At 39.8% G+C, this 14,559-nt stretch overlaps 1 protein-coding gene across 4 annotated transcripts in view; it reads left to right on the top strand.

The window, feature by feature from the left end:
- The window catches only part of LOC146855301 (synaptotagmin-1), a 4,118,085-nt gene that overhangs the window by 1,611,881 nt on the left and 2,491,645 nt on the right, over window positions 1–14,559 (top strand). For 2 of the 4 annotated variants that reach the window (XM_085653000.1, XM_085652998.1), the window contains exon 6: window positions 13,583–13,684. The exons of the other annotated variants lie outside the window; for them this stretch is intronic. The gene's annotated coding sequence lies outside the window, so the exon portion shown is untranslated. The remainder of the gene's footprint in view (window positions 1–13,582; window positions 13,685–14,559) is intronic. 4 annotated transcript variants of the gene reach the window in all.

The following is a 14,559-nucleotide window of genomic DNA, read 5'->3' as shown; positions in this document are numbered from 1 at the left end:
ATTTTCTAAGGCAAAGACAGCTGTGGTGAGGAATAGCAGCATTACCGTAACTCCCTTAAAGGGAGCAACCGCGTATTTACTTTCTGAACAGATACTATTTCCAGGGGTTGCTTGCTTTTGTGACAGGCAGGCCATGGATGGTCTTTCTTTAAAACATCTGTGTGTATTTTGTTGAGGTTTTTTGTTTTATTCAATGTTTTATTTTGACCATAGACTGTGCAGAGGTTTCGATAATTAGCCCAGGTGCTTTTTTGAGAGAAAAAAAGAGGACTCTGGAGGGTATGTCAGATTCGTAATTTAAAAGGGAAAGCGTTATGAAAAATACATGGTTTTCAACATGTACTTGTCCCCTATCGGGAAGACATCTACCGTCGTATTTCTTTCATTTTTACATTGGTTTTTAGGCCTTTATTTCCTCCTCCAAACTTGAGCGCCTTCATTTACTTCTACGATTCAATGTCCCATATTTGCCTTTTATTTCATAGATTTTCCTTGCCAGTGAGAGGCCCAGAGCTGCTCTGCCTCTCTGCCCTAAAAATCTTTTCTGATTGGAAACTACAAATGTTGTTAACTCTAAAAACCAAACTAGGGTATATCAGACACTTGGATAGTTGGAACCTTGAATAATTTAAAAATTATTATTCAGTTTGAGATTTACAACAATTCCTTGGGGTAAATCATTAGAATAAAATCTGAAGAAAAGAAAAATGAGTGACTTTTTAACGGCTGAGATGATACAAAAGTGCTTCCTTTCACCAGACAAAGCCTCAGCACTTTGCTTTTATGGCAAATGCATTTTTAAAGGCTTAATGTACTTTTATCATTACTGTGATTTTCAGCTGCTCCAGGTTAAAAACATGCCTGTCCCCCATCTCCGTATGACTATTTCAAGTAAAACAGAAATATTTGTCTGACTAGGCTCCAGTCAAGGTCGGATTGGTAAGGTGGGCACTCGGGCAATGGCCGAGGGGCCGGTTCCCAAGTTCCAGCTGTTGGCCGCTTTTTTGAGCAGCCTGGTGGTATCTGTGCTGTTAGAATGCTGCCTGCGGCCCAGTGGGGGCCTGAGAGGCCTTCCTGGAGGCAGATGGGCCTCTATTACCTTCCTTTTACCTATGGGGCGGAGGTGTCACACCCTTTCTCTCGCTGGGCTGGCCCATTAGGTTATGCAGATTGAGTGGGGGTAGGGGGCCTAAGCTGAAGTGGCCTCACTTGTATTCAGATGTGGTTACCAGTGTGAACTAATCCGTGCCTTTTTTCTTATCTAAGTGAATTTATCAAAACATTCCTCTGTCAGAGACCTCTCCCCATCTTTCCATAAAACTTCCCCAAAGCAGAGTTTTGCGGAAAGGCAATCCGCAAATGTGGGCCACTTTTTTTTAACGTGCCTGGGCCTACTTTAGATCCCAATCCAACCCTGGCTCCAGCTATCCTCGGGTACAGAAAAAATGCCCTTTAAATTAACACTTTATTAAAATAATTCTTGTGGCTCTGCTCTTCCAACATTCCTAGCGAACAAGTGCAGCCTTGTTTGTGGAAATGTCTTTGTGTAACTGTGTTTAAAGTCTGATCTGGCGTCACACAAATGTGGAGTAATTTAACAAACTTGCGGTGCTCAAGAAGACCTGATAGCACAGTCCGTTTATATTTATCTGCCTTCACGAAAATATCTGTTGTCACTTGGAAGGAAAGCCACCCCTTACTTTTGTTCCTGTGTTGTGTGTTGATCTCTAGTTATGTTGTAGTAAGCATGATGGCTTCTGGCTCACTATTTGCAGTCACCTTGTTTGGCTTTCAGTGATATAATTACTACTGAGTGCCCAGCCTGTGTCTCAGTTGAGCAGCTTCCTAGGTTCACGTTTAAAGATGAGAGGTAAACATTAAACACATTTTTCTCAAACATTGAAATGATACATTATACATAGGCTTCTTGTGCCAAAGCAGGCCTTGAAGTGAGAAGTTATTTCACTGTGGGTGCAGCTGCCATTGAGCATGTGTCTGCAGTCGCACTACATCAAGGGAACGCATCTGTCTAAACACACACGTTGTTTGTATGTAGTCAATAGTGATAGTTATTATTTGCCCGATTCTTTAACTTATGTTTCTACCCTACCCACTAAATCCACGCCACTCCACTACGCTCTCCTCCTCTTCTTAGGGAGTCTTCGGCATACAAAAGCGGCCAGCTATCCCCATTTTTCTCTGCTCCTCTCTCTAAAATTTGTTCACCACTTCATCCACAAATGACATTTTCCTCTCTAGCCTCCTTTCTATCTATTTGATGCTGCTCTCACGCCAACCTATTCACCATACCAAATAATTCCAAAACACAAATACACTCCACTCCACACAATTCCACTCAATACAATTTCACAACTAACAGTTCCAATACAACAAACATAATTCCACTCCACCCCACATAAAACAAAACACATAGGTAAAACACATTGTCATTTACAATCCCAATAGCTCTAACTATCGCAAATAAGAGATCTATTGCATGGCCAATGCTTGTTGTTTTTGAAGCTCTAACCTCAACTTTACATTATATTCAGTGTAGTGTACATTTTATTGCAGTCTGGGAATGTGATATATCATAAGAAAAACAAATGAAAGCTGTAGAACGAATTGAAATCGACAAACCGAGTTAAACCATTGTCTTTGTAATACATTGTGTCTGGTATCTTTGAAAACTGTATTGCTCTTGGCCACCTGCCTTTCAACACATACAAAAGCATTGACTGCTTCATCACCCTATCTCGCTCGCCTCAAGTGACGGCTGGTAGAGCCTGGAATACCTGTATTTACGATAAAGTCTTCCACATGAAAACTCCTCGTTAAACGTCAGAAAGATAAAAAATACCTGATGGTGAAAGGTATCTGAGAAACTTCTCAGTAGTTATCTCAAGTCATTTGTAACATAGACCAGCGGGGCCACCATAAACGAAGGGTGGTGATGGGCGTGGGGTCGTGCGGGGGAGACTGAATATAAAAAAAGCATATTTACATTTTACGCTGGCCACTCCAGAGTCGCATCTCCTCGTGCCTCCTCTTCCTACCTGCTGGTCCTAGCAGCCCCTGGGACAGACTCCCTGTCTATTCCCCGCACTAAAGAGCAGCGCAGGGATTTGTCTGAGCAGGCAGGAAATTCACCCTGCTCAGACCAGGGAGTTGTTGGGGTTTAAGTGCGCATGTGTGTTTTTGTCAGCCTGAGCCGGTCGACCCCACCCCTCCCAACAGCGCTGGCTAAGAGCCAGCAAATGTAAATTAAAACGATGCAAGAACATCGTATTAATTGACATTTACTGGCTCTGAGCCAGTCAGTGGGGCGACGCTCCTCCACCATTGACTTCTTGGCGTTCAGAGCAAAGTGGATAAATGCAAGCTTTAATCAGAAAAGCTGCACTTTAAAATTGTCTCATCATAGGAAGAACAACTCAATCAGCTGCTCTTCCCAAGAATTGCGCCCAAAATCTTTGTTTTATTTAAAAACACAGAATCACATATTTAAGAAAATGTGTAACTCTACTTAGAATCCTTTTTCTGTGATGTCTGCATCTTGATTTCGTCGAACATCAGTTATAACATCCGCATATTTGTAAATGATCCTTAATAATAGACACACACCCAACGTACCGTTCATATTAATACCCTCTCCATCCACAGACCATATCTTCCTGCCATTCTGTTGATAATCCCAAGCGGTGAGCTGTCTCAATGTGCCTCCTTCTTGTGGGTTTGCAGACTGAACTGTTTTGGTTTAATTAAGGGTTTATTTAAAATGTTTCTACAGAATGCTGCCACCAGCATGGCACCTTGTTTAGAATTCACTTCCAATAATTTATAATTCAAAGAAGTCAACATAGATTGTGGTGACACTCAAGCAGCCCAGAAGTCATTGGTGTGCTATTCAATAAGGCTGTCTTAAATAAGACCCAAGTGTATAGTGCGAAATACAGTCTTTTCAATGTTCGTTTATTTTTTCAATCTGTTAGCAGTTACAAATGGTCACGATAAATAAGAAAATCTCTTTGCATTTAAAAAGTTGGTAGAGTTCCATTTTCTCAGACATAATCTCTTGACATCATGATCATCTGCTTTTTATTAAAGCTGTTCAGAGGAGGTAATCCTTGCAAGGTCCTTCTGATTCTTAACGCTGCAAAACAATTTAAATGGTAAAATGCCCATGTACCTGCTATAACAAGGGATCAACCAGCTGGCCTAGATAACTGGCTCTAGAAATAGCAACTTTCAAAGACATCACCATATATTATGGTAAAACTCAAAGCGTAGAAAGCTTGTCAAATGTGTGTGCTTTCAGTAAGACTCCAGGACATTGCTATAGATCCAGTCCTTTATCATTTATTTTTTTCAAATCTTCATTTAGCAGTGAAATAATTCACGTTGCTCTGTTACTCAAAAAGCATGCAAATATATTTTTTCTTCTTTGTTCTAAAAATGTTAATTCCTGATTGTACCATACTTTCACTTCTCAAGTGATCTCTGCTTTGTTATATATAAAATCCGAATAAATAAAAAAAGTAATGGAAGCTCTTTATGTCCAATTTGTTTATGTACACAAAGCATTAAGGAGTGGAAGCAGAATTAGACCTCATATGACCCATAGAGTGAAAGTTGAATATTTCACAACATACATTCATCCCAAAATGCATCTTACCATTGATGGAAAGACCATGTTTTGTGAAGCAGTTTTTAGATCTAGATTGAGGGCACAACTGTTGCCAGGTGTTATATCATCACCAGAAAAAGAGCTTTAAGAAGCACTATGAGATGGGCAAATGCTCCACCTATATATTGATCTTCCTTTCTGCAAGCTTTAATTAGACATTGTGCATGTGTTCACTTGGAAAGAGTGAGTGCAATGCACTTTGTGCCTTGTGGGAAACCAAATGCTCAATACAGCAGGCTTGACAAAGCAGTAACAAGACAGTTACGCTGTAGGCCACATTAGGTCATTGAGAATATTTGTCAGCTGCCATGCATAGCTTTGCTCAGATGATTACGAAAAGTTACCACAAAGGCAGTTGCCTGACATATTTGTTGTGAAATGCATATGTTAAATACAATAGGTTTTTAAGGGTTGCTTATTATTATTAGACTGTGTTAAAATATATAGACAGCTTTTGTTATGAGAAATCTCAGAGAATTCTGCAGAAGGCAGTGGTTTTAGGTGCACATGCATCATTGTTTTTTGCGGTCGCAAAGGGGCAGATTCACAGAATCTGCCCATTTGTGACTGCAATTTTTGAATTTGGGATGCATCATCCCGATTACTTAAATTGCGATTCCCTAAATGCAATGCAACAAAAACAAATTAGCGATTTCCCTTTTAAGAAACAAAAATTACCATCAATTTCAAGTTGATGGTAATTTGCGAAAACTTTGAAAAATGCACAAAATGCATTTTTCAAAGTTCTATGTTGCACACAGACATGCCCTTGGGGCATGTGTGTGTGCAACATGTTTTTAATTGCACTTTCAGGGGTGCATCAGGGTGTCTTTTTGGCACCCTTGCACCCTTGAAATTGCATTTGCGCATGCAATTTTCATTGATTCCTACAGGCCTCTATGCCCATAGGACTGAATGGGAAGCCATTCCTTATTTGCGATTCTCAATTTGTGAGGTACAAATAAGGAATGTGTAGGAATCACAATTTGTTTTGTGATTCCAACATACATACGGAATTGTGATTCCTAATTTGCGATTTCTTAAAAATCGCAAATTAGGAATCGCAATTCCTAAGTTTGATGCATGTGGCCCCACGTGTTGGATACCCCCTCTGACAAGCCCTGGAGGTAGAAGATGTGCACTGTGATAATTCATATTGTATCCCCTTATGAGGTGCTGAATATTGTTTCGTTTTAGTTTTATGACTGTATACCTACTGGCTGACTTTTTGTAAAGCTTACGCTAAATACAGTATGACTGAGTTGATTTTGATGACAAGAGAATGATAAATACTCCAAGCCTGATTGGTTCATTAGGAAACCTTATGTCACATACCATTGGTCTTGTATGCTTTTTATGAAAAGTCATGAAGAAAGCACATGTTAAAGAAAATAAGCCTTTATTCGTGGGTTTGCTACAACAGTGCATTAAAGCATCTAGACGGGTATTTTCTTACATGGAAGCTCACTAATTACCTTAGTAGGCAATGATTTGGGGTTTGGTTACCCCTCTGTCTAAACTTGCTCTTTTAAGTGATGTCATTCTTTTTCTAAGCCAGGCCTCAGAGTTTATCCATCAGCCAAAACTTATGAGATCATCATAAAAAAGATATAAGACATAGAACAAACACCACCACATGTTGATTACCTTTCCTTCACGCAATTTACCAGACAGTAGTTTTGTCAGTCCACTAATAAATAATTACATTACTCATAATTGATGAGAAAATTATTAACACAGAGTTAATATTAAATACAGTAGCAAATGATTTTGCAAGAAACAACCTCACCACCAGTGCAGTCAGAAGGGGTTTCACATTGAGAACTGTCTGCCTAATACAAAAGAAATGCGATTTATGCTGTGTATTCTGTGACAAATGCAATAAAACGGGATTATGCATTGTGAACTTGGACAAATACAACAAGAAGGGGATTACATTGTAAATTCTATTTCAAATGCAATAGGAATGGATTATACATTATAAACTCTCTGACCAATTGTATGAAATTCACCTTTCCTGTATGATTATCACAGAATGTTTGCCTTTTTCTGGACCATATTTATGCTGGTATTAAGAATATGTGTCCTTTAACACAGCTAATCAGTGACACCGTGTTCGTGATCTTCCCCTAAAATGGCAATAGTGATATTGGTTTCATCCAATTAATCTATTTATTAGCCCTGTAAGATCATTCTAGATGGCAAAGAAAAAGTACATATAGAAGGGAAGTTAAATTTCATATGTGGATGGCAGTGTGTGTTTATACCTTCAACATATATGAGAAAATGCGTGTCTGCTGAGAGCACCTCTTTGCTATGCTTGGACTGCAGTTTAAATACCCTTCATTGACACATGGAAAGGAAAAATGCCTTTGTTGTGTAGGAAAATCATATTTTTATATATTCATAAGTCTCACCAAAAAGTGTGTTCCTGCAAACCCACATAGCTAATATATAGAAACAGGGTACACTACGTATTGGAGGTAGTGTGCTCTCAAGGTGAAATAAATGGCAAACACTATTTTATTGTGCAGGCTTTGTTAGACTTTCCCTCAACAGGCCTAAATGGAATTAAGGGCCAGAAGTACAAACCTTTTTTATTGTCAGAAATATTCTGAATTGGAGTTTGTGAATGCAAAAAAGGTTTTTAGTATATACGAGGAAATGCTCCTGTTTGCAGAATTTTATTGCTGGTTTGTTTTGAGACTCTGCAAACTGGGCACTGCTGTCTGGTGCTCACCGTATGCGCTCTGATCCCAAAAACATGTAAAAAGTGTCTACTCCATAGCTAACATATTTAACTATCCTGTACGGCAATAGTGTATGATGTAGAAACTACACCTCTGGCCTAGGAAGTTAAATGCGGAATGTGAAGTGTAAAACATATAGTGCCATCCATTGGTGTGACAAGGAAAATATGACTTCTGGACTAACAGTGTAGCCTACCTGTCCTTTTAAATAACAAAAACACACCTCTATGTAGAGCTTGTAACTCAGAAGTTAAAGTGCACGAATTTAAAAATGGGAAATCTATTGCTGCCATCTACCACCAAAGGTACAGTGCATGAATTTAAAAATGGGAAATCTATTGCTACCATGTACCACCACTAAAAATGCTTTAAAAACATTTGTACTGTTAAATGCTCTGGCTGTCCTAAGAGAAAAACTAGAGTACAGATTAAAATATACATTTCTGCTAGCTCCAGTTTGGGACCAGTTTAGAAAAATAGTTCAACAACAATTTTTTTAATTTATTGAAAGCTTGATTCAATGGTGAAGTTGAATTGAAATAAATATTTAGTAACAGTAACTTTTTGGAAAGCTACTTGTTTCCTTTCTGAAGCTCATGTGGGCTAATTTAAGTTAGCTCCCTCAGCAGCTGTCAACCAAATAGTTGACCCTTATGAGGTGTGAACTTCCACCCAGGAACCACACTATAGATTTGTTTAATAGGTTGACCAGAATGGACTGGTTGACTCCTCTGAGCTCAGCAGAATATTTAGAGTGGGGGCTGTTGCCATCCTGCTTGACAGGTCTGTCTGAGCCACATGAAAAGCTTTGTCACCTTTGAAAGGTTCAAGCAGAACAAGAACACAATTCTAGTGTAGTCCCTCTCTGGTTGCTGAGGGACACTGCTTTTTGTCCTATTTTGTGGGGGGGCGGGGTGGGGCTTGCTTAAAACTGGATTTTAGTGTTTGATATGGGAGGATACTGGTGATTTTTATAATACACTCTCATACACACCCCAGCTGTTAGATCCCAGGTTTAGTGTGGCTGAAGACTTCAGTCATTCTGGAAATACCATGACACTTGGCACTTTGGGTCTGTTTCCAGTAATGCAAACAGGAACTACTGAAAAAGTGGTTATGAAAGAGCCAGGAGTCACACCCACCCATTAGCTGGAGCTAGGCATGAATGTAGCAGAAGGACAGAAGGATGCCTATACCTGCTGTTTGAAGCCTCTTACCTGAAGGGCCTGTCCAAGCGGTCTTTTTCCTAATTTGCCCAGCTGACCGGTGGCAACTGGACCTGGACAAGACCCTGCTGTTGGCCTCAGCCTGACACCATGTGACTATCTAAGGGCCTTCCCTAAAGTCCTGTGGGCCTTAGAAGTGTACGTTTGGGGTTGTTTCGCCCCCAGAAGAAAGATTAAAAATTATTCCTCCAAAGATCCAGAGCTTAAGTGGGACACACAGTAAAAGGTATCTGGCCAGCAGTTCCATGGCACAGGATTTCATTTGAGATGTATCGCACTCAAAGGTCCCCGCACCGCTGGAAAACAATGACTAAGTCATTTTCTGTTCTTAGAAACCTTTCAGCAATAAATCTAAAATCTTGATCAATCTGCTTCTGGTATCCGGCAACTACAATTTCAATAGCGACCCATTCAGGAAGAACTTTGTGTAAAGGTCCCTTTCTTAAGTGGGATTTAGAAACCTTTTTGAATTTTTGACTTACAGACTTTCACCCTAACCAATTTACTCAGTTTATCTGACCTTGGCACTACTGCTTTGAGCCTGAAATAGCACCTTGGTCCTGGTCATCTGCAACTGTTGAATTTCATTGAGTGCTGTATTTTTATTTGGGCTTTTTCATCTTATATCCTTATAATTGATATGTCCATTTCCTATTTTGGGATTATTATTGTTTAGGTATCACTTTGTTAATTACACATTTACCTATTTTTCTAAACTGGAGTTTTGTTTTTTTATTGTGTTTTTTTTTACTTTTCACTGTTTAAGTTAAGGCTGTCTGCTCTGTGCCAGAACTACCAGTTTGAGCTCAGGTTTAAATTACTCTTTTATAACGACCTTGCAATGGTGTTATTTTATTACTTGTGCTTGATTCCCTTTCCCCCCAAATATTATTCTGCTTTCTGACATATACCAACACACTTTAGGATTTGGTAAAATTTTGGCTGAAAATGTTTGGGTTGGTTTGATGTCTGCCACATGGCGGACATTAATAAAGATTCAGGTGCAGAGCTGGGGAACCACTGTAGGGTATGTTCCAAAATTTTAGGCAGCAGCCTTACTGTGTAATTATCATTTGGATGGTGATTTTTCCCTTGTGGTAGGAGGTGAGGTATCAGTTACTATGATCTGATGGGCCTGTAAGTGGTTAAAGAAGCTGAATGTGCAATTAGAAGCGATAATTTCAGTTTCATTCTGGTTGGTCCTCCTTCTATAACAGGGTAGTTGCAAATGTGCAGGAGCAAATTGAGTGGCAGTAGCACTTCTGTACATGCTATTTGCTGGGCATACTGGGCATTCCTCATTTGCTGGCTTGAATTCAAACTGGTACACAAAGCAATGTATGTGTGTGAACATCTGGTGGTTCTCTTTCATAGATGAAGGCAGGCTGGGATCTCCTGCTGGAAGGATACTCAGATCATGCTGGTTGATGCTCTGAGCACGAGTTGCTCCTGCTGTCTGTATCATATAATGAACACATTTTTAGTGGTAATTGGCAGGAGAGGACTGGTAAGAGAAAGTAGATTACAGAAGATATTGCTTGTATCTGTCGGATGCTTCCTCTACTCCTTGAAATCACAGCAGGGAAATTGAAAATTAATCATCCAGCAAAATGCCCTTTGTCTGAGCAGAGGACAAAGCAGCTGATTGTGGAGGTGTTAGAGGAAAAGACTGATTAAATGGCAAAGTAACACCACCAAAAACAGGGGTTGTTCCTCTCATATTTGCTCCCATTTGTGTGAGGTAACGTTCACGTTAGGCTTCACTAACAAGTAAAAGTCTTAGAATTTCCACAATGGCTTCTTAAAGTCATAGTGTCTCAGTGCAGTCGTGCTTTTAGTCAGAGCAAGCTCCTCAAGTTGCTTGGTGGCCCAGCAGTCAGACTTACCTGCTTTCCATGGAGCTGCAGTTTGGCAGGACCAGGCATGCATTAGTCTCTTGGCGGTGACGAGAAAATCTGGATTTTGGGGGTGAGGTGGCAGGCGTCCACCAGCTTCCTCTGAAGTCTACCTGAATACGGCGGCAGGCCTCTAGTGCTTCTGGGCGCTGGTGATCAAATCAATGCTCTGCTTCCATAGGTTGCAACCTGCTATATTTCTTGGTTCCAGAGCAATGACCCTCCCTGCTCACCTTGCATACAGGCGTCCCAAACAGTGCACACAGGGAGATGGCCCCTTTGTTTCACAACACTGCATGGCTAATTGCCTGCTTCTTGTCACAACGATGCACCAGGATGGCATATGGGGGTCATGAACAGTAGCACTTGGGCAGATGCCCTGATCGGTGCAATAGTCCACCAAGCAGACCCAAATCTCACATGCTGCTTCAGGGATCTAATTGACAGGAACCCCACATTCATTTAGAGGTATTGTTTAGCTCAGCTGCAGAAATCTTTTGAGTCTTTTAGAATTCTGTGAAAGAGTAGGCGATGTTCTTGTTTTAAGGACACAAATTTGTGCCCTAGTCTTTTTCCAAAAATAAAGAAGGATTTCGGTTCAAATGCAAAATCCCTTGGAGCTTCAGGCTTGGAGCTAGATGCTTTGCTGTTTACTGAGCTGGAGCTGTGAATAAAAACACAGAGGAAATCTGTTTCTTGTTTACTTCTGGCATTATGGCTACAAGCTCATATCATGGATGGGCAGCCAGAATGAAAGGGTAGATTTTGTTCATTCCCACAGGAGCAGTATTCTTTTTTAGAAGTGTCAGTGATTTATCTAATTGGACACTCCAGCAGTGTGCATAGTCTACTAGCCTAATACGTAAATCTTTTTGTTACGAGTGGGGTCTGGGAGATTGGATTTGAAGAGTATGTGAATAGGATCATTATCAGGCATGGTGACTCTATATACCTTTGGAGAGAAATATATTACAGAAACATTAGACGGTATTTTAGACATTGTTAGTGTTTCATGTGTGAATTGGCAGAGATTGTCACATAGTCCAACAGTTTTTGTTTCAGAAAGTATTTGTGGGGTTTCTTACCTCTGCATGATGCATTAGTAGTACTGTGATGTAGCCCTCCTTGTACAAGAGAGAGTGAAGATAATAGTAGCAAAGTAGCATAGAGGTTGTTTGATACTATGCTGAAAACTATCCCCTCCACTACATCCTCACCACTACACCCTCAAAGTGAATATATAATTGCCATTTTTTCCAACATATTCTCTAATGTAGACTTACCTTTGCAATGTAGAAGTTGGAAGCAATATCTTTATCCCAATCCACTATATTGCGAGGACTCTCCAATTTAATCTCTTCATATTTTGTCTGTGAGGGAGGTGTGGTCAGTTGCTGTTCGATTGGCAGACTTGGTAGTTGGTAGCTTTGATAAATCGGGTCAATAATGATTTGGTTGTTTAAAATGTTTGATAATTTGCCCAAACAAATTAGAGGTTTTGATTGTTTTTTTTATTCCAAAATTATACTTTATATACTAGATCAACAATTGTGATGAGGAAGATGAATGTGAAGATACTGGCCCAGATACTTCCTGTAATCTTTATTACTCTTTTGTGTATTCTTCGTTGACATGAGCCATGCTAGCCAGGGGCATAGCATCCATTGGTGTAGTAGGTGCAGTGGTGCTGGGCCCGGAAGCCTGTGGAGCCCACTTAACCCTGATTATTGCTGTATTTTATAATTCAAACAGCAGCCAAGGGGCCCATTTCCTTCCGCGCACTAGGGTCTGTGACACACTGGCACCAAAACTGCTGCCATTGGCTAAAAGATTGAGACTTCAGACTAATTGAGACTTGATTGGTCCCTGGAAGAGCCAGGAAGTGACAGCCACATGTATAGCACCCATTGTGAATGGTTGGAGAAAATATTTCCCAAATTCATTGACAAAGCTCCTCTCTCAAATATGGTGTCCTCCTTGTTAGTATACTCAGTCATACTCAGAATCATACGCATTACCAATAACAATCATGACATGCATGGCACAATATTTCCATGTGATTATGAAACACAAGTCCTGAGGTGCGATGCTTCAATACAGAAAGCATTTGTGTGGCACATAGTTGTAACTTTGAACGCAGATAAATGGCATACTTTTGGTAGAATTCTCCCACACTATAAGCGTTATTTAGATCTTTTCGGATGGGTTACTCTGTCACAACTGTGACAGATATCCCATCCGCTGAAATATAAAACCCATAGGATATAATAGGATTTAGATTTTGTCGGGCGGGATATCTGTCATCGTTGTGATGGAGTAACCTGTTCGCCAAGATCTAAATCAGACCATTAGTATTTAAATGGGACACACGTCTATGTTTTCCTCACTTACTTAATAGGATAATTTTCCCAAATAAAACGAGTCAGGTATTACTTAGCTTGGAATGATTTGATATGTGCCTTGTATCGCCATGCACGTCTAACCACAATTGGAAATTTGAACAAATATTGCTTATTTAACGCCAAAGGGAGCATTAGGGCATACTTGGGCAAATGGAGCTATTAATTAGCTAATACTTTGCTTATTTTAGATGGAAAGTTGTGTTAGAGTAAACTTTATTTGCAAAAATTAATACCTTTGCTTTATATATATAAATGAAACAGTAGCTTGAGTATTTGTTATAGAAGTTTTGGAAGTTAAGGGAAAACATGTTAAGGAATCAGACTTCAAACTGATTTCGCAAACACTATTGAACACTGTTGCTGCGTTATGTAACACTCTACTCAGCCCCATTGCCTCCTGGGTTCAGTAGATTAAATTTATATTTGTGTAAATGTTTAATCTTGTCAATGTATTTATATGTAGGGTACTATTAAATTGCTTTCATATGAGTTTCTAACTCAAACATGATTTTGTTTTTGTATCTCACAGATCTTATTGAATCACTGCCTCTTTTATTATTCAGCAAACTTGGTTTCACCCATTGATTGCAGAAAACATTTTCATTCCTCTTCTGTTCCACAGGCTTTTGCATTTTAGTTGGAAGTATGGCTTATCCAACGCGCTCGTAATCACCTGAACGTACCACATGGCATTGTGGTATTGAGATAATGGGCATTGTCTGGTGTAAGTATGGCTTAAGGGTTTTTATCATGTACCATGTGCTGTCTAACAGCTGATTTATGCTTCTAACTTATAGCCCACAGGTCGTAGTGAAATAGGAAGACTGTGCAGGGAATGAACTGGTCAAAAAAGAGTCCTCAACATAAATACGAGTAACAAAACGACGGCAGTATCAGTTGGCTAATACTAAGCATTAAAACATCTGGTTCTCTGGCCCTTGGTGGAAGTTTGGGTGGCGTTGTTGCACTGTCACTGAATGGTTTAGAGCTTCTAGAGGCTGGTGCAATGTAGGTATGATGGCTAAAATGTTGTCACATATAACTATAAGGTGACTCTGAGGAAGTCAATCTTAAATGTATGTCAGGCTTAGGGTTCCAGGCAAAGGAATGTATGCGGAAGGATCTGGTTACCAATATTCACTCTATATGGAGCAGAGAGCCACCTCTAAGTCTTCCTTATGCTCCTCACAATGCTTTGGTCTGTTTCATCACTGAGGGCTTAGACCAGTGCAAACAGATGTTCAGGCCTCTATTTATGGTAGGCGAAGTGACAAACCTGTTTGTTGATAATCTGAATGTTTCAAAACCGTGTAAATGCAAACATTTTGATTTTGTGTACACTCACATTTGTAAATGACTCCAACAGATATGTAACCAACACTTGATGGTGTTGTATTTAGTGTTCTCTGTGCAGTGGTGACCTATCCTTCGGGGCTTGGTAAATTACCTTATTAAAATAAAAAATTAAACAAAAATATTGATTTACTAAGTCCAACAGCCCTCCCGACTTTACACAACTCTAATCACATGAGAACACTTTCCATATACAGTAACTATGAAACAATGGGAAGGTTTTCTCTTCTGGGAAAATGGCCACTG

This window comes from Triturus cristatus, chromosome 4_1 (assembly GCF_964204655.1).
Source record: "Triturus cristatus chromosome 4_1, aTriCri1.1, whole genome shotgun sequence".
NCBI lineage: Eukaryota > Metazoa > Chordata > Amphibia > Caudata > Salamandridae > Triturus > Triturus cristatus.
This window is presented reverse-complemented; position numbering and strand designations above follow the sequence as displayed.